Source organism: Schistocerca serialis, chromosome 2 (genome assembly GCF_023864345.2).
Source record: "Schistocerca serialis cubense isolate TAMUIC-IGC-003099 chromosome 2, iqSchSeri2.2, whole genome shotgun sequence".
NCBI classification, from domain to species: Eukaryota; Metazoa; Arthropoda; class Insecta; order Orthoptera; family Acrididae; genus Schistocerca; species Schistocerca serialis.
In genome coordinates, this window is record NC_064639.1 from 1,028,051,692 (window position 1) to 1,028,074,795 (window position 23,104).

A 23,104-nucleotide genomic window follows, 5' to 3' on the forward strand; every position below is an offset into this window, starting at 1 on the left:
CCTCCCTCCCAGTTGTCATTTGCAGCCTCACTCCATGACAATGGTGCATCATTTTTTTTGGGAGGGGGGGGGGGGAGGGGGAGGGGGGGGAAGAGGGAAGAATTTGTTGGTGTAAGCTGTTGTCAGCTTGTCAGCACACAAGTCGGCAAAGAGATTGCAAGAAGATTGATAATAGGCACTGAAGCAAGCACACCCATCAGGAGAGAGGTCAAAGATAGACTTGAAGGCAATGCACCGCCAATACCCTCTTGACCCCCAGTATTTAGATCGCCACCGTCGACCAGAGGGCCCAGTCAGTTGCAGACCCACAGAGTCACAGGCAGTCAGCTCAGTTGCAGATCACAGTCAGTCACATTTCTAGCTCAGTCACTATTCTAGTTGGTGTCTGTTAGTTTACATTACCGGCTTTGAGGGTGTAGTGTTTATAGTGGGACTTGTACTTCACCAGCAGTGAGGCTAATGTGGTCTAATACAGAAGAGACTGTACACACAACACATGGACTAGCTTACAGATAAGGAGCTTTGTCTTCTGGTAAATAAAGAACCCTGTTAATACACGTGTGTAGTTATGTTGCAGAAGAGGATACTGGCCATAACATCCTCTCCCTTGCTTTCCCTGGAGCAAGACTCTACAGTGTCAATGACAACACGAAAAGTAGTTTTAAAATTTCCTTAATCAGTAATTTTCATCTAAATGAAATACATATAATAGAGTGTAAAAATAATAATAAAATTTCTAGGACATGTAAAATGGATCAAATATTGAGACTGAAAGGGAGATTATCAAAAGTTTGCAAGAGAAAATATGTATTTGGCCTTGGTAGCCAGAGACTGTGGTCATGTGTGTCTGAGTTGCATATGCATGAGTGTGTATGTTATCTAATTCTTGTGAAGACCTTTTTGGCTGAAAGCTTTCTTGCTGACAGTCTTTTCCTGCGAATCAGCATCTCCACTCCATGGTAAGTAGCAACTATCCTTTCCATAATATTGTCATAGTTGTAAACATATATAATAATAAGATTTTTTATAAATTAGTTACATTAAAAGCAGACTGATGATAGAAGCACCAGATGTTATAAACATACAAACATCAAAAAGAGTTTTGCATCACCCCATTTCCCAGAACTCCTGAAGACATATGTTGACTGTGGATATTGTATCACAGACATAGTCTCTTTGACTGTTCAGAGATGTCATTAAACCTGCCCAAAGATGTAAACAACCATGCATGAGCAGTGCCTATTAGACAGAGGGGGTCTGACAGCTGATCAGTCCCAGTCATTCCACCAGGAAGGAGGTACACAGCTCACATTGTCTGTAGTTCAACCATGCCTAGACAATCACATCTGCATTGTTACTTTGTGTCAGGAAGGGCTCTCAACAAGGGAAGTGTCCACGCATCTCGGAATGAACCAAAGAAATGTTGTTTGGACATGGAGGAGATACAGAGACACAGGAACTGTCAATGACATGCCTCGCTCAGGCCGCCCATGGGCTACTACTGCAATGGATTACCACTGCAGCTCAGAATATCCCTGACAGCAATGCCACCATGTTGAACAATGCTTTTCGTGCAGCCACAGGACATTGTGTTATGACTCAAATTGTGTGCAATAGGCTGCATGATTTGCAAATTCACTCCCGATGTCCATGGAGAGGTCCATCTTTGCAACCATGACACCATGCAGCACAGTACAAATGGGCGCAACAACATACCAAATGGACCGCTCATGATTGGCATTGTGTTCTCTTCACTGATGAGTGTCGCACATGCCTTCAACCAGACACTTGTCAGAGACATGTTTGGGGGTAACGCGGTCAGGCTGAATGCCTTAGACACACTGTCCAGTGAGTGCAGCAAGATGGAGGTTCCCTGCTGTTTCGGGGTGGCATTGTGTGGGTCCGACGTACCCCATTGATGGTCATGGAAGGTGCCGTAACGGCAGTACAATATGTGAATGCCATCCTCCGACTTACAGTGCAACCATATCAGCAGCATAATGGCGAGGTATTTGTCTTCATGGATGAAAATTTGTGCCCCCATCAAGCACATCTTGCAAATGACTTCCTTTAGGATCATGGCATTACTTGACCAGAGTGGCCAGCATGTTCTCAAGACATGAACCCTGTCGAATATGTCTGGGATAGATTGAAAAGGACTGTTTATGGATGATGTGACCCACCAACCACTCTGAAGGATCTACGCCGAATCGGCACTAAAGAGTGGGACAATCTGGTACAACAGTGCCTTGATGAACTTGTGGATAACATGCCACAACGAATACAGGCATGCATCAATGCAAGAGCACATGCTACTGGGTATTAGAGGTACTGGTGTGTATGGCAATCTGGACCACCACCTCTGAAGGTCTCGCTGTATGGTGGTACAACATGCAATGTGTGGTTCTCATGAGCAATAAAAAGGGAGGAAATGATGTTTATTCCAATTTTCTGTACAAGTTCTCGAACTCTCAGAACTGAGGTGATGCAATATTTTTTTTGATGTGTGTAATGTAATGATAAAATTCAAAATAGAAATAACAAAATATACTGAATTAAAGCTTGAAAGCAACAAGCTGAGAGCAAACACATAAGCAATACCGTGCACTGTGTGGTAATAAATATAGATCTGGGTTATCTTACAATTGTGTCAGACATATCAACATATTAGTCCATATAATGACAGATATGCCTGGTGAGATCATTACGTGTGGTGCAGAGTGATTCATCTGGTAGCACCAAGTCATACAGGTAAACAACAGTGACAGATTTAAGGACTGCCTAGGACCGTCTCCGCCATGGCACCCTAGACAGTAGGTGCCAATGACACCATGCGCAACATATCCATTGTGCGGGTTGCAGCAAGCTAAGCTCAGCCCCTACAGTTCAGATACCGCAGGACTTTGCAACCCCAGAACTCAGGGCCCAGGCCAGCAGCTGGCATAAACAGTGCTCCGGCCAGGCTATAAGGCAGTGTACATTGTGATGACAGAGGTCGTTGACAATCTGCACCTCTTCATGGGTTGGCCAAGTCACATGCTGAAAAAAGGCCTGCAAGTATCCTTCAGTGAGGTGGCTATTTGGCCAGTACATGAGCTCTGGACAACAGCTTTGTTGCAGCCAGTAACCGGAAGATCTTCCCCTATACCGCACCAAGGACTCAGCTGCAGCCTTGGGCAGAACACTGCCTCCAGAACCGTAGTACTCTCACTGTTTTGTGATGTGCCCACTGGTACATGGTATAATTTATACCACTGTTCTACTGTCTGACAAGATAGCATCAGACTTAAAGTTTTCTATCCTTGTTAGACTTATAAATTTTTGTAATGGTTGGACTCTTGATACTTCAGCAAGTAACACATCAGTCTCAGCCTCACTTATCTTAGCTTGCTAATGTGTACTAAGTGCCCTGAAGTGGACTTATTTATTATGACCTAGCAATATTCAGCTATTTTTGGGACACTGATATGGGCTCTGTTATTCCCAGCTATCAATGTTGGGCTTGCGCAACAGACATATCTATTATCCTAATGGAGTGCATTCTCTGTTCAACTGCATTTTGTAGCTAGTGTGAGTGCACCAACAGCATGAATGTGGACCAAGAGAGTGGTCTGTAGAGTGCTCCCCAGCCTGGCAAAGTTACAGTGTTCCCCAAAACTAACATTTGAATTACTCAGTTAATCTTCAGAGTGCTTTAATTGTCAAAAGCTATCCACTTCTAGAAGTATTTGTTTCTGTTGGGTCCAAGGACAGTCAGGATCCATTATTTTTTGTGCTTTCATCATCATCATCATCATCATCATCATCAGTGTTCTGCCAAAAGGCAGGTTTTCACGTGGTAGTTCTCCAGGCTGTCTGGTCTTCTGCCATTCTCTTCAGGTCTGCATAATTTCCTCTTCCCTTTAAGTCGTCTATCATCTTGTATCTCCTCCTTCCTCTCAGTCTTCTCCCACAAACCAATCCTTCCCAGGCATCTGCTAGCAAGCACTCCCTTCTCAATGATTGACCCAATCAGTTCTTTTTCCTCTCTCTTACAACCTTCAGCAGACATCTCTCACCAACCCTTTCCAATACTCTTTCATTACTCACTCTTTCTATCCAGATTATTCTCTCCATTCTCCTCCACATCCACATCTCAAATGCTTCTAACCTTTTTTCATCCTCTCATGTTTCTGCCCCATATAGTGCCACATTCCAGACAAAATATTTGCCAAGCCATTTCCTTAGACCTTTATCTAATTTGCCACATAAGAGTCTCCTCTTTCTGTTGAATGCCTCCTTCAATATGGCCATTTGAGTTTTCACCTCCTGGCGACATCTCAAGTCTTCAGTTATTGTACTTCCAAGATATTTAAATGCACTTACTTGGCTAATGGTAGATTGTCCTATTCTAATATTGAACAGTCTGGTTCTTGTACTGATGACCATACTCTTTGGTTTTGCTGTGTTTATTTACATCCTATATTCCACACAAGCTTCATTCAGCTCTTTCAGCATGTTATTCACTATCCGCTCACTTTCTACCACTAATACCGTGTCATCAGCAAATCTTATACATTCTGTTCTCTTTCCACCAATACATATTCCTCTTTTCCCATTTAAGCCTTTCGCAATAATCTCTTCAAGGTATGGGTTAAACAACAGTGGGGAAAGGCAACAACCTTGTCTAACACCTTGTCCAATGCTGCTTCCTTCTTACATTTCATTTCCAATCCTTATCCTTACTTTCTGGTGTAAATACAGATTCTGTATCCATCATCTCTCTTTCCAATCCACTCCTTTCCTCTTCAAAATATCCATCACCTTGTTCCACTGAACTCTGCCAAAAGCCTTTTCTAAATCTATAAAAACAGCGAAGATTTCTCTACCTTTTTCCATATATCTTTCCCCTACAGTACTTAACAGGCCAATAGCATCTCTTGTTCCTTTTCCTCTTCTAAATCCGAACTGCTCCTCTAAAATTCCTCTATCCAGCTTGCCATATACCTTCTATTCAACACTCTCAACAAGACTTTGGCTGCATAAGAAATTAGACTGATGGTCTTATTTTCTCTTTTACTCTATTGGTATAATAATATCTCATTACGGAGGTAGACTATTTCTTTTTTTGCCTTGTTTCCCAGACTCTTCAACAGTTCTGCTGGCAAATAATCAATTCCACATGTCTCCCTATTCTTTGTCTCCTTCAGTGCCTTTTCTACTTCTGCTTCCAAGATGGTAAATCCCTTTCCATCTTCCAGTACATATTGCTCCTCTTCAACCTTAATTTTGCTTTGTATCTCATCCCCCTTATACAGACATTTCAGTATATTCTTGCCATCTGTTCAAAACCTCCTGTGGTTCTTCTGCTAGAGTACCATCCACTCTTTCTATTTCCACGTTATTCCTCTTTCTTTTACGTTAAAAAACTATCTCACTAGCCAGTCTATACATCATTTCATACTTTCCCTCTTTCTTCATTTTCTCTATTTCGTCGCATTTCTGTTTCATCCATTTTTCCCTTGCTTCTTCAGTTTCTCTTCTTAATTCATTATTCAGTTTCCTGTACCTCTTTTTGCATTCTTCAGATTCTACTTTTCTCCAATTTCTCCACTCTTCCATCTTTTTCAACATGTTTTCTGTTATCCATTCTTCCCTGGTACTTTGGGATTCTCTAATTCCTATTACTTTTTTGGCACACTCCATGAGTCCTTCCCTCATTTTTACCCATTTGTCATCAACACTACCCCTTTCCCATTTTTCAATAAATCTGTTTTCCAAATCTGATGCCTTTCCTAACCCTTTGAGTCTTTATGTGTTTAGTCTTTCTTTTGCTTTACCTCGTCAGACTTTTTTCAACTTCACTTGTATTCCTCCCACTAATTGGTTGTGGTCTGAATTTATATCCACTCCTGGATAAGCTTTGGCATTCTTCAAACAGTTCCTAAACCTTTTTTGTATCAGGATGTAGTCCAATTGATATCTTCCCCTATTCAAATTTGATATCCATGTGTAACGTCTCCTTTTGCGGTGTTCAAATAATGTGTTACCCACTGCTAATGAATTTTCTTTATAGAAACTAATTAGTCATTCATCTCTCTCATTTCTTATCCCTAATCCAAAGTTTCCTACTGTATCTTCATCTCTTCGTTCACCCACCACTGCATTCCAGTCCCCCTTGATGATAAAGGCATTTCTATTTTCTTTCTTGATGAGTTCTTGTATCTTATGATAATATTCTTCCACTTCTTCATCTCTATGCTGGATGATGGTTGGCATATATACCTGTATTAACACCAAATCTTTTGAACTACCCTTCAGTCATATTATCATCAGTCTTCCATCATAGAATTTACCTTCATTACCTTACTTTTCAGTTTTTGCCCTATCAATATCCCTACTCCGTTTTCACCGCTCTTGATTTCCCATGAGTAAAAGAGCTTATAATATCCACTTCCTATCTCCCCATTCTCTTCCCATCTCATTTCACACAAACCAAGGGCATCTAATCTGTTCCTTTTCATTTCCTCTTTTGTGTTCTCTAGCTTTCTTGCTTGCAGCGCTGTCCTCACATTCCATATTCCAATCATTATCTTTCCTTCCTTCTCTGTCCCTTTCTTCCTTTCAAATATGTCTTCTCTTAATGTGTTCCCCTCCCAGAGATCCGAATGAGGGGAAGTTTTAACTCCGGAGTCTTTCACATGGAGAGACATACCATGTACTGCTTGGAAATGTAAAGTGGTAGTTTCCTGTTATTTTCCACATAAGCAGTAGGGTGCCCAGCCCAAAATCAGCCACTCACTATGAGTCAGACGCTGTCTGTAGCTGCCCCTCTGGGGTACAGTCACTATGTGTACTCTTTTTGTACCCAAAGAGAAAAGGTGCCTCTTCTGCCTGCTTCACCATTCCGAAAGACTCTTTCTCCGCTGTTGCAATGATTGAGGTCTTATACGTATAACAGGAAATGACAGGAAAAGGACATGGAGAGGACAGGTTTGGGATAGGAAAGGGGGAGCGATAGGCGATTGTGGGACACACTTTGTCTGGCTCCTCTCCTTTGGCCTGTTTGGCTTGGGCGACCCTTCTGATAGCTAAGCTATGGCGGGCATAGCCTTCCGGATCCAGAACACACAAACCTCCTGACCCACAAGGACAGTGCTACATTAAAGTAGTGTCCCCTGAGGAGGTTCAGTGCTTTAATAGCATTTAACTGATATTCAATAAATACTGTGTTGTTGAGGAAACAGAGTTACAATAGTAGTTGCGAAGATTGTTTGGAACTACAATGCACAAATGTAACTTGAAAAATGCTCCTTCTTTCAGCTTTCTGCTAATCACATTGATGTGTCTTTACTGGAAAGATCTTAAAAAGATGCCAGAGAACATGGGCTATTTCCTATATTTCAATACCAAAGAACATCAAGGATATGAAGGCTTCTATGATTAAAGTTATGTATTATGTGTAATTACAGCTAGTTTTCCCTTAAAGAGGAGTAGCCCCATATACTATAAGCATTTATAGTAAATAACTCTGTATTTGAGTTTGCATAATTAACCTCAAAATGTTTTAGAAAACTAGTAATTTTTACCACACGTTTCTGTGTTGCTATAATAGAAATCTCATTTTGTGTAGTTGTTTCAGTTCTTACAGGGAATTAGCTACTTTTTAGCTCAACAGATTAAAAGATAATCAGTGGCATTAATTTAAAGTTCATTTTTCACTGCCTTGTAATAAATACACTGCACCACCCAAAATACAGCCCCACTGTGAATGCTGTTCTTGAACCCGGGTTGAACTGGTTGAAGTTCGTAAGCAGCTGGAAATGAGCCCAATTACTGTCAAACAATTGGCAGCTGCTGTGAAATGCTGTTTTGGTAGAGTTTGTGAGTTGTGTACCTGTGATATTGATATCAGAAGAACCTCAAGTACTACCCTCTTCTGTGTATCCTTTGCCCTCTGCAAAAACAGAGGCTCTGTCATTACTTGCCCACTTGACTGCAAGTGGTGTGGCAATGACAGATCTAGGCATCCTGTACAGTTGAACAGGGAGTAGGAAGGACACAAGGTGTTGTACCAAGCCTCGTAACCAACAAGTTTGAGGTACTCTCTCTCACTGAAACTGAAACTGAGCCAGTTGGGACTCACTTCACCTACTTTGGGGAAACCTGTTCTGTGTGGTGGTAAGAGGAGGCAAACGCAAAAGGGTAGTGGTCTATTAATCATCAGCAGTTCAACCATACGGTGAATGATGGTACACCTCAGAGAAATGGCAGCAAGGGATGGGAAAGGGCACAAGGTGCATTCAGTGTGTATGCCTGGGGCTTCATTCAGCATGTTGAAGAGGCTATATCAGTAGCCATTGAGGGAACAGGGTGCAACCAACTTCAGCTTGTGGCACACATTGGAACAAATGATGCTTGTTGTCTAGGCTCCAAGGTCATACTTGGATAATTCTAGTGACTGGCAGAGAAGGTTGAGAAGACCAGCCTTGCGCATAGAGTTTTAATGAAGCTCACAATTCGCGGCACTGTCCCCAGAACCGTTTGAAGTCCTTGGGTTCTGAGATGAATGGAAGGACTGAACCAGAGACTTCAAAGGTTGTGTGACAAGCTAAGCATTGACTTCCTCGACTTGCACCTTAGGTTTGAGAACTGTAGGGCTCCCTAACTGGGTCAGGTGGCACTGCACATCAGGGGCTGCTACCCAGGTAGCTGATTATGTGTGGGGTGCACACAAGGTTTTTTTTTAGATTAGATGACTCTCCATCCAATCCAGATAATGATAGTTGTAGAAAACCCAGAAGTATCAGCGTGAGACTGAAAGACATGCCTGCTGAAGCATTCGCAACAAACTGCCGGAATTTGAAGTGCTCATGAAAAACAGTAAAGCTCACATAATATTAGGCACAGAAAGTTTGTTGAAACCTGAAATTCATAGCAGTGAGATTTTTAGTGAAATTTTAAATGTGTATCAAAAGCATAGGCAAATGGGAAATGGAGGTGGTGTATTTGTCACTATAGGCAAGAAACTCAAATCCACTGTGATAGAAATTGGAGCTGCATGTGTTTGGGCAAGACTCATTATCAGGGGTGAGCACAAAATGATAACTGGACCCTTATATCACCCACCAGACTCGTCTCCTGATGTAAGTGAAAACTTTAGAGAAAACCTCGGTTCACTTGTACATAAGTTCCCCAATCATATTGTAATAATTACTGGAGACTTTAATCATCCAACAATTAACTGGGAAAATTATAGTTTTGTTAGTGGTGGGCGTGATAAGACATCCTGTGAAACAGTACTAAGTGCCTTCTCTGAAATCAGGCAAATGCCGGGATGGTTCCTCTGAAAGGGCACGGCTGACTTCCTTCTCCATCCTTCCCTAATCCGATGAGACCAATGACCACGCTGTCTGCTCTCCTTCCCCAAAAACAACCAACCAACCAACCAAACTTCTCTGAAAACTTCTAGAACAGATAGTTCAGAACCCCACTCATGATGGAAACATATTGGATCTAATGGCAACCAACAGACCTGACCTCATTGAGGGTGTCCACATCAAAACTGATATCAGAGACTATGACACAGTTCTGGGAACAATGATTACCAAAGTACAATGGACAACTATACCAAGCAGAAAGTTAAATATGTTCAGCAAACTAGATAAAAACAGTAGTGTCATATCTCAATAAGGAATTTGAAGATTTCAGGACAGGGCAGGAGCATGTAGAGGAACTATGGCTCAAGTTTAAAACAATAGTTGACCGTGCACTGAACAGACATGTACCCAGTAGAAAAGTCCATAATGGGAGGGAATCTCCATGGCATACAGCCACTGTAAAGAAATAGAGATTACTGCATAACAGGTGTAAAACAAGGTGTAGGGCTATAGACAGAGAGATGCTGAATGAAACATGTTTGGCTGTCAAGAGAGAATGCATAATGCCTTCAATGACTACCACAGCAGAATATTGTCAAATGATCTTTCACAGAACCCAAAGAAATTCTGGTCGAATGTAAAGACTGTTAGAAGCACCAAAATTAGTGTCCAGTCTGTAGCAAATGGGACTGGAACTGAAATTGATGGTGATAAAGCAAAAGCTGAAATGCTTAAATCCATTTTCAAATGTTCCTTTACAAAGGAAAACCCAGGAGAACCACCCCAATGTAATCCTCGTACCTCTGAAAAGGTGAATGAAATAGGTGTTAGTGCCAGTGGTTTGGAAAGTTGAACAAAGCTCCAGAGCCCAATGAAATACCTGTCAGATTCTATACTGAAATTGTGGTTGAGTTAGCCCCTCTTCTAACTATAATCCATCGTAGATCCCTTGAACAAAAAAGCCATGTCCAGTTCTTAGAAAAAAGCACACATCACACCAATCTATAAGAAGGGTTGTAGAAGTGAGCTACAAACTACCGTCCAATATCCTTGACATCAACTTGATCTACACTCCTGGAAATTGAAATAAGAACACCGCGAATTCATTGTCCCAGGAAGGGGAAACTTTATTGACACATTCCTGGGGTCAGATACATCACATGATCACACTGACAGAACCACAGGCACATAGACACAGGCAACAGAGCATGCACAATGTCGGCACTAGTACAATGTATATCCACCTTTCGCAACAATGCAGGCTGCTATTCTCCCATGGAGACGATCGTAGAGATGCTGGATGTAGTCCTGTGGAATGGCTTGCCATGCCATTTCCACCTGGCGCCTCAGTTGGACCAGCGTTCGTGCTGGACGTGCAGACCGCGTGAGACGACGCTTCATCCAGTCCCAAACATGCTCAATGGGGGACAGATCCGGAGATCTTGCTGGCCAGGGTAGTTGACTTACACCTTCTAGAGCACGTTGGGTGGCACGGGATACATGCGGACATGCATTGTCCTGTTGGAACAGCAAGATCCCTTGCCGGTCTAGGAATGGTAGAACGATGGGTTCGATGACGTTTGGATGTACCGTGCACTATTCAGTGTCCCCTCGACGATCACCAGTGGTGTATGGCCAGTGTAGGAGATCGCTCCCCACACCACGATGCCGGGTGTTGGCCTTGTGTGCCTCGGTCGTATGCAGTGCTGATTGTGGCGCTCACCTGCACGGCGCCAAACACGCATACGACCATCATTGGCACCAAGGCAGAATCGACTCTCATCGCTGAAGACGACACGTCTCCATTCGTCCCTCCATTCACGCCTGTCGCGACACCACTGGAGGCGGGCTGCACAATGTTGGGGCGTGAGCGGAAGATGGCCTAACGGTGTGCGGGACCGTAGCCCAGCTTCATGGAGACGGTTGCGAATGGTCCTCGCCGATACCCCAGGAGCAACAGTGTCCCTAACTTGCTGGGAAGTGGCGGTGTGGTCCCCTACGGCACTGCGTAGGATCCTACGGTCTTGGCGTGCATCCGTGCGTCGCTGCGGTCCGGTCCCAGGTCGACGGGCACGTGCACCTTCCGCCGACCACTGGCGACAACATCGATGTACTGTGGAGACCTCACGCCCCACGTGTTGAGCAATTCGGCGGTATGTCCACCCGGCCTCCCTCATGCCCACTATACGCCCTCGCTCAAAGTCCATCAACTGCACATACGGTTCACGTCCACGCTGTCGCGGCATGCTACCAGTGTTAAAGACTGCGATGGAGCTCCGTATGCCACGGCAAACTGGCTGACACTGACGGCGGCGGTGCACAAATGCTGCGCAGCTAGCGCCATTTGACGGCCAACACCGCGGTTCCTGGTGTGTCCGCTGTGCCGTGCGTGTGATCATTGCTTGTACAGCCCTCTCGCAGTGTCTGGAGCAAGTATGGTGGGTCTGACACACCGGTGTCAATGTGTTCTTTTTTCCATTTCCAGGAGTGTAGAATCTTACAACATGTTCAGATCTCAAATGTAATGAGGTATCATGAACAGAATGACCTCTTCAGTGCCAACCAGCATGGAATCTAAAAACATCGATCATGTGAAACACAACTTGTACTTTTCTCACATGACATACTGAAAGCTTTGGATCTAGGCAATCTGGTAGATGCAGTATTTCTTGACTTTTGAAAAGCATTTGACTCAGTACTGCATCTATGCTTATTGTCATAATGTTTGATATCAAGTGAACTTTGTGACTGGATTGATGACTTTTTGGTAGGGAGGGCACAGCACGTTATCTTGGATGGTGATTCATAATCAGATGTAGAAATAACTTTGTGCATACCCCAGGGAAGCATGTTGGGACCCTTGCTGTTCATTTTGTGTATTAATGATCTTGTAGACAAATCAGGATTTTTGCAAATGATGCAACTATCTGTAACAAAGTGCTATTTGAAAGAAGCTGCATAGATATTCAGTCAGTTCGTGGTAAAATTTAAAAGTGGTGCAAAGACTGGCAACATGCTGTAAATGTTCAGGAATGTTCTGGAACTTTGTCCACAAAATTTTTGTATGTTTGCCTATTACTTATTATGCATGGTCTCCTTTGAGATACTCTCCTCCACAATTGATACACTGCTCCAACACCATTTCCATTGGCTCTTGCTGGATCTTGTGAAGCAGTTTCTGTGAATTTTCTTTTATCTGATCTATCATTGCAAATCTTTGTCCTTTCAATGGTGTTTTCAACTTTTAAAATAAAAAATATTCCACAGGGGGAGGTCTGGAGAGTATGGAGGATGATGCAGCACAGTGATTTCATTTTTTGTGCAATAGTCATGCACCAATAGGGATGAATGTGCAGATGCGTTATCATGATGCAAGAGCCATGAATTGTCTCGCCACATTTCAGGCCATTTCCTTCTCATATTTTCTCAAAGGCATCTCAGCACATCTCGACAGTACCATTAATTACCAGTTTGTCCCTGTGGTATGAATTCATGATGAACTAATCCTTCAAAGTCAAAGAAAACTATCAGCACGGCTATGACGTTTGACCTGACCTGATGAGCTTTTTATGGTCATGGAGAACCTTTCCCAACCCATTGTAAGGACTGAATTTTAGTCCCAACATCATAACTGTAGATCCACGTCTCATCAACAGTTATGATTCTCTAAGCAACAGCTCATTCTCATTTGCGCAATCGATTTCTGGTCTTCACTCATGAGCCATGGGATGAACTTGGAGGCAAAATGATGCATTCCAAGATGCTGTGTCAGGATTTCATGACATGATCCAACTGAAATGTTACAGTCTTCTGCAATCTCTTGGACAGACAGTCTTCGATTGGCATGCACAGTTTCATTCCTCCTCTAACTCTGTCATCTCAAAATTCGCAAACTGTGCAACACAACATTCTACTCAATGCAGCACTGAACAATTACTAACAGACATACAACAATGAAACTTCTGGCAATTATACATTAAACACAGGCATGTGCAGGGATACCAACCACATTTCACTCCAACACACCATTGGCGTGAAATTACGAATGTTCTGGAATTTTTTGAACAGAATCATATTTGGTTAGAAGTGGTACATCAGTATGATAAATATCAGGGTTGTCAGTTGTAGCCACTGGCACTGCCCCAAACCTACACGCTGTGGCCTATGGCTACCTTCAAAAATACCCATCATTTCTAGCCAGAGGTGTTCCAGGCTGGCAGCACCAATCTCAAGGAGAGGGCTGCACCAGGTGACAGGGCAATATGGTTCTGTAAACAGCCGCCACACCTTTGGGCTTCTACCACCACTGGTCCGACTGCAGGCTCTAAGTCTACATGCCTTCCCACTGGCAAGCCCCCTCCTGCCCTGGTGGGCAGCTGTTCAAGATCAATGTACTGCAGCTACTTGCCCTTCTACACTGGTGTGGGCATCCTGGAACTTTGTGCCTTCACTTGCAAAGGAGAGTTCCACTTCCAAGGGCTGATATCCCCTGCAAGAATTACATGTACCTCTGCACTGCTGGCACACCTTGCCACAAGCAGCTGCACTGTGCGTAGCCAGTGCACATGTTGCTGCACAGACTCTACACATAAGTATTATTCTAGTCGCTCATGTCACAGCTGGCCTCTGGATGCACACAGGCCTCAGTAGTTCTCCATATGCTGTCCTCACTGTGCACCAAAGGAGGGTGTGGTCACTGTGAAGCAGTATTATGAGTGTTGCAGCATGAATATGAATAAAAGTTTTGACTATTTATACTGTTTTCATATCTTACTGACAGCCAGCATCCTGACAATGGCCCACTGCTGCCACTCAACCTGGCCACCATAGAGTCTGAGCCACTACAACTGGCATCAGAAGAGTTGGAATAGTTGACCACCACCGACATGTGCAGCCACAAGCAGCATCACATCACACTCACAGCACACAGTGTCAACAAATCATGTGGTGAGTGAATGGACTGATTTGTTCCTCCTATTTTAGTGTGCATGGGAGGTGAGTTCAAGAAAGGTCTGTCATTGGAATTTAAAGATGGCATTTGTGAAGCTGTTATAATCAACTAATTTATCACAATTTCACAGCAATGCCAAGGAACACTATTTGTAACCAAGAAGGTGCTCAAAGGGCAATCTACTATCACTCTGCACCATTACCTGAGTCTGTATGACTGGAGTGTTTTACATGCTGCCATTATGGCCAACTGGTAGGCAATGCACTGAGTCAAAGTAGCTATGGTTTGACACCAGGTGTGTGTGTGGTATGTTATGGTTATTAGTGTGTAAACTATCATTTTGGAGTGCTATTGTTTTGTATACTTGATCAAGTTTTGAGGGTAAACGCTCCACAGTGGCGGAGTCTGGGATGCAGGGTGTTTTTGTGTAGGGGGCAAGTCAGTTACTAGGTAATCGGATAGCGCAGCTGTCGATGGATAATGCAGAGAGGCACAGACAACTGGCAGCTATGAAGGGAAAGGAGATGTTGTCAAATCAGCTAGCCCTCTAATAGATTCAGCTATCATTACTTTGATTACTCCCTTCCATGGCAAGTCAACTGAGGCTGTAATGTCTTTCTTGGATGACCTGGAAGCAGCAGCATAAATTGGGATTAGGTGGATACTCACCTACTGCAAATGGAAACGTTGAGGTTGACAGGAAAAGTAAAAAAAAAAATGTCAGATTCTTGGAGGGTTAAAAAATGCACAGATGTTTGAGGAGTTGAAGCAGGGCCTCCAGCAACACCATAAAAAAACAAAAGTGCAATGTTTTCCCACAGGCAATTAAGTGGAAATGCGAAGAAACACAATGAGACAGAGGAAAGTTTTGCTGACACAATACAGAAAATTAATGTACAGATTTACAAGCTGGGGGAAATCAATGAGGAAACAAGATTATACTCCAAAAAGCTGAGCACAGGGCACTAGATACCCTCCTGAGGGGCCTTCCACTTGAAATTCTATGACAATTCAGACAGGTATCACGAAAGACCTGTGCGCTGCCATCAGTATGGCTATGGAGTTAAAGGAGATTGATATAGTGACAGAGGGGAATGATACACAAGATTTCCACTGACATAAGATGTTATAGGTATGAACAACCAAGGCATGCCCAGAGACAAAGTTGTCAGCTTCAGTGTGAAAAGAGTGGTGTGGCAGGACACTGACAATGGGGTTGTAAAAGGAATGGATGTTAAGTTTTGATGCTACAGATATGCATGCAGAGACTGAATGTGGTGCAGTATGAATTGTGAGGAGCTAGAAACATAAAATTTCTGTTGGACACAGAGATGGCTATGTCAGTGGATCTCACAGGGAGGAATGATGTAAAATCACTAGGTTCAGTGGTATTAACTTTTCAGGTTGGGGATGAGAAATACCAGCAACATGTAGTAGTGCCTCATGGGAGTGAAGGTTACTGCACAATCCTGGGGTTAGACTTTCTGCTCCAGCTGCATGCCAAAATTGACCTTCAGTGACACATGGAGAAACTTAGAGGGCAAGCTGTTGCCAGTGAAGAACTGTTGCAGTGTTTGTGTATCTTAAAGGGCAAATTGGTTAAACTTTGGACAAAAACACTATGGCTTAATTTGCTTGTTATAGTGCATGGTAAGATGCTTTGGATGAGTATGGAGCAGGAACTGCCTGTCGACATGTTGTATGCAGTGCAGCCACTAGAAGAAAATGATATGTTAGATGCATCATATTGTTTTGTTTGGAGAAGCATTGTACACGTACAGGAGACAGAGGTAGCTTAATTTTGGTGCCACTGAGGTGAAGGTGATCAAGGGGCTGCTTGTAGCTACTTTAGATGACCTAGATAATGACAACTGGGACACACAATGTGCAGACCATGTCCAAAGAGAGGAGCACAGAGGGGAAAGAACTGGTGGGTGCACTGGCAGAGAGCAGTGCACAGTAAGGGCAAGGGGGTGAGAACTGAGAGGAGATGGTGGGACAGAGGGGGTGGAAACTGTTTGGTGGAGGGTGTGGGACCAGTAGGTTGTTGTGGGTTGACGCTAGGTTCATTTTGGGAGCAGAAAATGTGTTGTAAGAATAAATCCCATCTGTGCAGTTCAGAAAAGCTGGTAATGGAGGGGACGATAAAGATGGCTCAGGTTGTGAAGCATTCATTGAAATGAAGCATGTTATGTTCAGCTGTATGTTGTGCTACAGGGTGGTCAACTTTGCTCTTGGCCACAGTTCAGCAGTGACCATTCATGCTGGTGGACAGCTGGTTAATAGTCATACCAATACAAAAAGTTGTGCAATGATTGCAGCAGAACTAGTATATGATAGGCAATCAAATTCTGATGAAGGATGTGGTTCAGTTGTTCCAATCTGAGGTGGAATTGGATGCCTAAGGGAGCAGTGCTTTGTAGTTGGTTTTTCGGGTGGTGGGAGTATAGGCAGGAATGTATGGGCATATGGCATGGGAAATCTGTTTGTGGATTAGGTCTGGGGGACATTGTCTGACTATGAAGGCCTTTGTGAGACCGTCAGAATACTGGGCATGGGCATTCTTGTCACTGCAGATAAGCTGTCTCCAAGTGTCCAGGCTGTATGGCAGAGACTTTTTGGTATGGAAAAGATTGCAATTGTCCAAATGCAGGTACTGTAGCTGGTTGGTTGATTTAATGTGGATAGAAATGTGGATGGACCTATCAGAGAGAAGGAGGTCAATGCCCTGGAAAATGGCACATGCATTGAGGAGAACCAGTTAAAGTGGATGGGAGAGAAGGTATTGAGGTTGTGAAGGAGTGAGGATAGGGTGTCTTGGCCTTGAGTGCAGATCATGAAGATACCATCAGTGAACCTGAACCACACCTGGGACTTGAGCTTTTGGGAAGCAAGGAAGGTTATGTACCTTCCCTTCAGAGAAGGTATAGTTGTGTGTTATGATAAAGCTAGTAAGGTGTATGAGGTAGTGGGTTTGAAGTCTGAAGGACATTTGGAGAGTGGCAATGTACCAATGTCATGGGAATGAAGGGTATTGGTGTATGGAGAAATGGCATTAACAGTGACAAGTAGGGATCTATGAGGTAAAGGGGTGGGAATAGTGGAGAGTCTGTGAAGGATGGTTGGTATCTTTGATGTAGGATGCTAGATTTTTGGCAATGGGTTGGAGGTGTTGGTCAATGAGGGCCAAAATTCTTTCAGTGAGGGCACAATAAGCAGTTACAGTGTGGTGTTAAGGACTGTTGAGTTTCCGCGTTTTGAAGAGCATGTACATAGGTGTGCTGGTTGTCACTGGGGTGAGGACGGAAATAGATTCAGGGGATAGATTCTGGGAAAGGCTAAAGGCTTTAAGTGGTGACTTGAGGTCATGTTGGACATCTGGGCTGGGATCACTCTGGCAGAGTTTATATATGCAGGAATTAGACAACTGGTAGATGCCTTCCACAAGGTAGTCACTGTGATTCATAACAGTGCTGGAGCCTTCGTATGCAGGTACTTTGAGTAGGTTAGGATCTGCGTTGAGGCTGTGTAAGGGTGTCTATTCTTCTGCTGAAAGGTTGGTGGTCTTAGGAAGGGACTTGGGAAAGGATGATGAGGCCAGAATGAAAGTAAGGAATTTATCAAAGAAACCAGGAGCTAGTTAGGTGGGGGGGAGTCACAGTTGAATGGTGATATGAACTAAGAGAGGCAGGGTTCAATGTTCAGATTACGTTGGCTTTGGTTGGATGGTGGCAAATAAGTGTTTCCATTGCTGGAATCAGGAGAAAGAAAGTACTCTTCTGACAAGTCCAATACTCCTTTACCACCTGGATCCCTACTCGTCATTGTTGACACCACCTCACTATATACCAGTCCTCATGCCCACGGTCTTGCCAGTATTGAACACTACCTCTCCCAATGTGCTTCAGACTTGAACCCACTACCTTTTGCCTGGTATACCTTACTAACTATGTCCTATTACATTGCTACTTCTCCTTCGAAGGAAAGGTATACTAACAAATCTTCGGTACAGCCACGCACACCCACATGGTGCCCTCCTGCACCAACCTGTTTATGTGTCACCTGGAGAAACCATATTATCCTCCCAAAAACCCAAGCACCTGGTCTGGTGCAAGTTCACTGATGATAACTTCTGGACCTGGACTCAGGGTGAAGACATCCTGTCATCACTGCTTCACAACCTCAGCACCTCCTCTCCCACATGCTTCAGCTAGTCCTCCTCAACTCAATGTGCCACCATCCTGGATGTTAACATCCTTCTCTCTGATAGCTCCATCCACATCTCTATCCAAACTAAACCTACCAACTACCTGCAGTACCTGCATTTGGACAACAGCCATCCCTTCATTACCAAAAAATCTCTCCCATACAGCGTGGTCACTTGGGGACAACATATCTGCAGTTACAAAAGCTCTCTTGCCCAGTATATTGAAGGTCTCACAAGACTTTTATCGACAGGCACTGCCCTCAGTCCTAGCCCGCAAACAGATTTCCCATGCCACATTATAACACAACCATCGCAATCCTCCCACCACCCCAAGAACCAACTAAAAAGCATTGCCCTCTTAGGCATCCAATACCACCTCTGACTGGAACAATGGAACCATATCTTTCATCAGGCTTCAATTGTCTATCATCATGCTCTGAAATGAGGGACATCCTACCCAAGACCCTTCCCACCCCTCCTAAAGTGGTGTTCTCATGCCAACCCAGCCACCCTTTCCCTAAGTCACTCCCAGTGCCAGGCTCTTGTTATTGGGATTATATCCACGTGGAAGATCTAGGTGCAAGACATGCCAAATCCACCCACCCAGCACTTCCTGTTCTGGTCCTGTGACAGGCTTATTCTACCCCACCAGAGACCAGGCTGCCTGTGAATGCGGCCATGTCATATACCAGCTCTGCTGCATTAATTGCACAACGGTTTTATATTGGCATGATTACTGACCAGCTCTCCATCGCAATGAACTGCCACTGTGAAACTGTGGCCAAGATCACAGTGGACTGCCCTGTGGCACAATATGCAGCTGAACATAACTTGTTTGTTTTCCATGGGTGCTTTACACCCTGCGCCATCTGGATCCTCCTCTCCACCACTAGCTTTTCTGAAGTGCACAGATGGGAGTTATCCTTACAACACATTTCTGCTCTCAAAATTATCCCATCCTTAGCCTACTACAAACCATAGTCTGCACACCCTCCACCCTACAGTTTCCACCTCCTCTGTCCTACAATCACTTAGTCCCAATTCATGTCCCCACATTCTCAATGAATGTCACTCCCTAACAATGCACCCATCAGTCTTTTCCCCTTTCTGCTCCTCTCCTTTTCTGCCCACCCCCCTGACCGCTCCACCTCCTCCACAGCCTTCTGACACTTTGCGTGGTAACCTTGTCCTGGCATCTTCTAGTCCCTGCTCACACTCCGCCAGGCACTCCCCCAATCCATACCGTGCTTTCCACCATGTTCCTTGCCTCAATCCAGATTATAGCTTTCATTTACAACAGTTTCTGTCTGGCCAGAGTGGCCAGAAATAATGCTCGCACATGTGTGAGGTGTGTCTGCTTGTGTGAATGTGTGTGTGTTCCCCATTCTTTTCTGAAGAAGGCTTTGGCTGAAGGTTCAGTGTATAACAGTCTTTTCATTGTGCCTGTCTGCAATTGAACATGTCGTCTCACCATATAGCGGAGATGCTGAGCAGCGATAGGCACAATAAAAAGATCCACACAATCTAGCTTTCGGCCATTAAGGCCTTTGTCAGCATTAGACACACACACATACACACACACACACCCACACACACCCACACACACACATGAAAGCACAACTTGCACACACATCTGCAGTCTCAGAGAGCTGAAACTACACTACGAGCAGCAGCACCAGTGTATGATGGGAGTGGTGGGGTAAGGAGGAGGCTGGGGTGGGGAGGGGGAGGGATAGTATGGTGGGAGTGGCGGACAGTGAAGTGTTGCAGTTTAGACAGGGGGTAGGAGAGAAGGTGCGGAGGGGGGAGGGGGTAAGTAGCAGAAAGGAGAGAAATAAAAATAAAAGAAATTAAAAGACTGGGTGTGGCGGTGAAATGATGGCTGTGTAGTGCTGGAATGGGAACAGGGAGGGGGCTGGATGGGTGAGAACAGTGACTAACAAAGGTTGAGGCCAGGAGGGTTATGGGAATGTAGGATGTATTGCAGGGAAAGTTCCCACCTGCACAATTCAGAAAAGCTGGTGTTGGTGGGAAGGATCCATATGGCATAGGCTGTGAAGCAGTCATTGAAATGAGGGGTATCATGTTTGGCAGTGTGTTCGGCTACAGGGCAGTCCACTTGTTTTTTGGCCACAGTTTGTCGGTGGCCGTTCATGTGGTCAGACAGCTTGTTGGTTGTCATGCCTACATAGAATGCAGCACACTGGTTGCAGCTTAGCTTGTAAATCACATGACTGGTTTCACAGGTAGCACTGCCTTTGATGGGATAGGTGATGTTAGTGACCGGACTGGCGTAGGTGTTGGTAGAAGGATGTATGGGACAGGTCTTGCATCTACATCTATTACAGGGGTATGAGCCATGAGGTAAGTGATTGGGAGCAGGGGTTGTGTATAGACGGATGAGTATATTGTGTAGGTTCGATGGACGGCGGAATACTACGGTAGAAGGGGTGGGAAGGATAGTGGGTAGGACATTTCTCATTTCAGGGCACGACGAGTGGTAATCGAAACCCTGGTGGAGAATGTAATTCAGCTGCTCCAGTCTCAGATGGTACTGAGTTATGAGGGGAATGCTCCTCTGTGGCCGGACTGTGGGACTTTGGGAGGTGGTGGGAGACTGGAAAGATAAGGCACGGAAGATTTGTTTTTGTACCAGGATGGAAGGATAATTACGGGGTGAGATCCTCAGTATATTTAGAGAGGGACTGCTCGTCACTGCATATGCGATGACCACGGGTGGCTAGGCTGTACGGTAGGGACTTCTTGGTACGAAACGGATGGCAGCTGTTGAAGTGGAGGTATTGCTGGTGGTTAGTAGGTTTGATATGGATGGTGGTACTGATGTAGCAATCTCTGAGGTGGAGGTCAACATCTAGGAAGGTGGCTTGTTGGGTTGAGTAGGACCAGATGAAGCAAATGGGGGAGAAGCTGTTGAGGTTCTGGAGGAATGTGAATAAGGTGTCCTCACCTTCAATCCAGATAGCAAAGATGTCATCAATGAATCTGAACCAGGTGAGGGATTTAGGATTCTGGGTTTTTAGGAAGGATTCCTCTAGATGGCCCATGAATAGATTAGCATAGGATTGTGCCATGCGGGTGCCCATAGTCGTACCGTGGATTTGTTTGTAGGTAATGCCTTCAAACGAGAAGTTATTGTGGGTGAGGTCATGGAGACTAGGAAGGAGGTTGTTGGTTTGGAACCCATAAGGTGTCTGGAAAGGTAGTGGTCGATAGTAGTAAGGCCATGGGCATTAGGAATGTTAGTGTACAGGGAGGTGGCATTTTATTTTTATTTTTATTTCTCTCCTTTCCGCTACTTATGCCCTCCCCCCTCTGCACCTTCTCTCCTACCCTCCGTCTAAACTGCAACACTTCACTGTCCGCCACTCCCACCATACTATCCCTTCCCCTTTTCGCCCCAGCCTCCTTCTTACCCCTACCCAGTCACCACTCCCATCATGCACTGGTGCTGCTGCTCGCAGTGTAGTTTCAGCTCTCTGAGACTGCAGATGTGCGTGCAAGTTGTGCTTTCATGTGTGTGTGTGTGTGTGTGTGTGTGTGTGTGTGTGTGTGTGTGTGTGTGTGTGTGTGTGGGTGGGTGTGTGGGTGGGTGGGTGGGTGGGTCTACTGCTGACAAAGGCCTTAATGGCCGAAAGCTAGATTGTTTGAATCTTTTTATTGTGCCTATCGCGGCTCAGCATCTCCGCTATATGGTGAGTAGCAACTTTCCTTCTCTCATATTGTTACATACCATCCTGAATTTTCCATTGTTTGATTTGAACATGTCATCTTTATGATGAGTAACAGTCTAACCTTTTCATAAACGTGAAAGTTTAACTGTGGTGTGTTGACTATGTTATCTGTAATTAGTATACTGAACAAATGTCCTGATATTGCATACTGAATTGCAGGCACTGTTTATAAGAGAAGTTATTTATATTTTGTCATGTTGAGTCACACAACCCACAACTCAAGCTGTAGATTTTAAGTTAAGTGGGCTCCTAGGAGACTGGCATGTTTAAATTTGCTGGAAGAGCTGGGATACGCTAAAAACATCAGGACTGTTATATTAATTCTTTCCAGGTTTCAGATTTGCATCATAAAAACATAAATTTGGAAGGAAAATGTTAAAAATCATGAAAGATTATGGATGTCAAAACCAGCATTATTAGCCAAGAATGTGACTGCATGGCAGGACAATGATTATGAGGAAGTGATTTATGGAAAATATCTTTGTGGAACATCATCATTGTGGACACCAAAAGATAAGTTTGTGATATTTACATATTTTCTGTTCAGTTGCAAAGGTAGTTAGTTTTGTTCAAAATGGAAAACAAAAATTGGTTAACAAATCATGAAACAGTTTTAGTCACTGACATAGAAAGTCTTACGAGTTCGAATTGACATTTTTTCATGATAACAAACATTGCAAGAGGTGAAAGGAGTGATAAGTGACAGATAAAAGCTTAGAACTGACAAAGGATCAAACCCTCAGACTTTTAGGTTTGTAATCTGGCAATTACCCACTGAGACACCAAGTTGAGATACCATTAATATTACCCTATATTGTCACGCAATTTACTTCTA

At 44.1% G+C, this 23,104-nt stretch overlaps 1 protein-coding gene across 2 annotated transcripts in view; it reads right to left on the minus strand.

Moving 5' to 3' along the window:
* LOC126458450 (CBY1-interacting BAR domain-containing protein 1) overlaps positions 1–23,104 on the minus strand; it is a 211,698-nt gene that overhangs the window by 22,728 nt on the left and 165,866 nt on the right. The gene's annotated exons all lie outside the window — the stretch shown is intronic.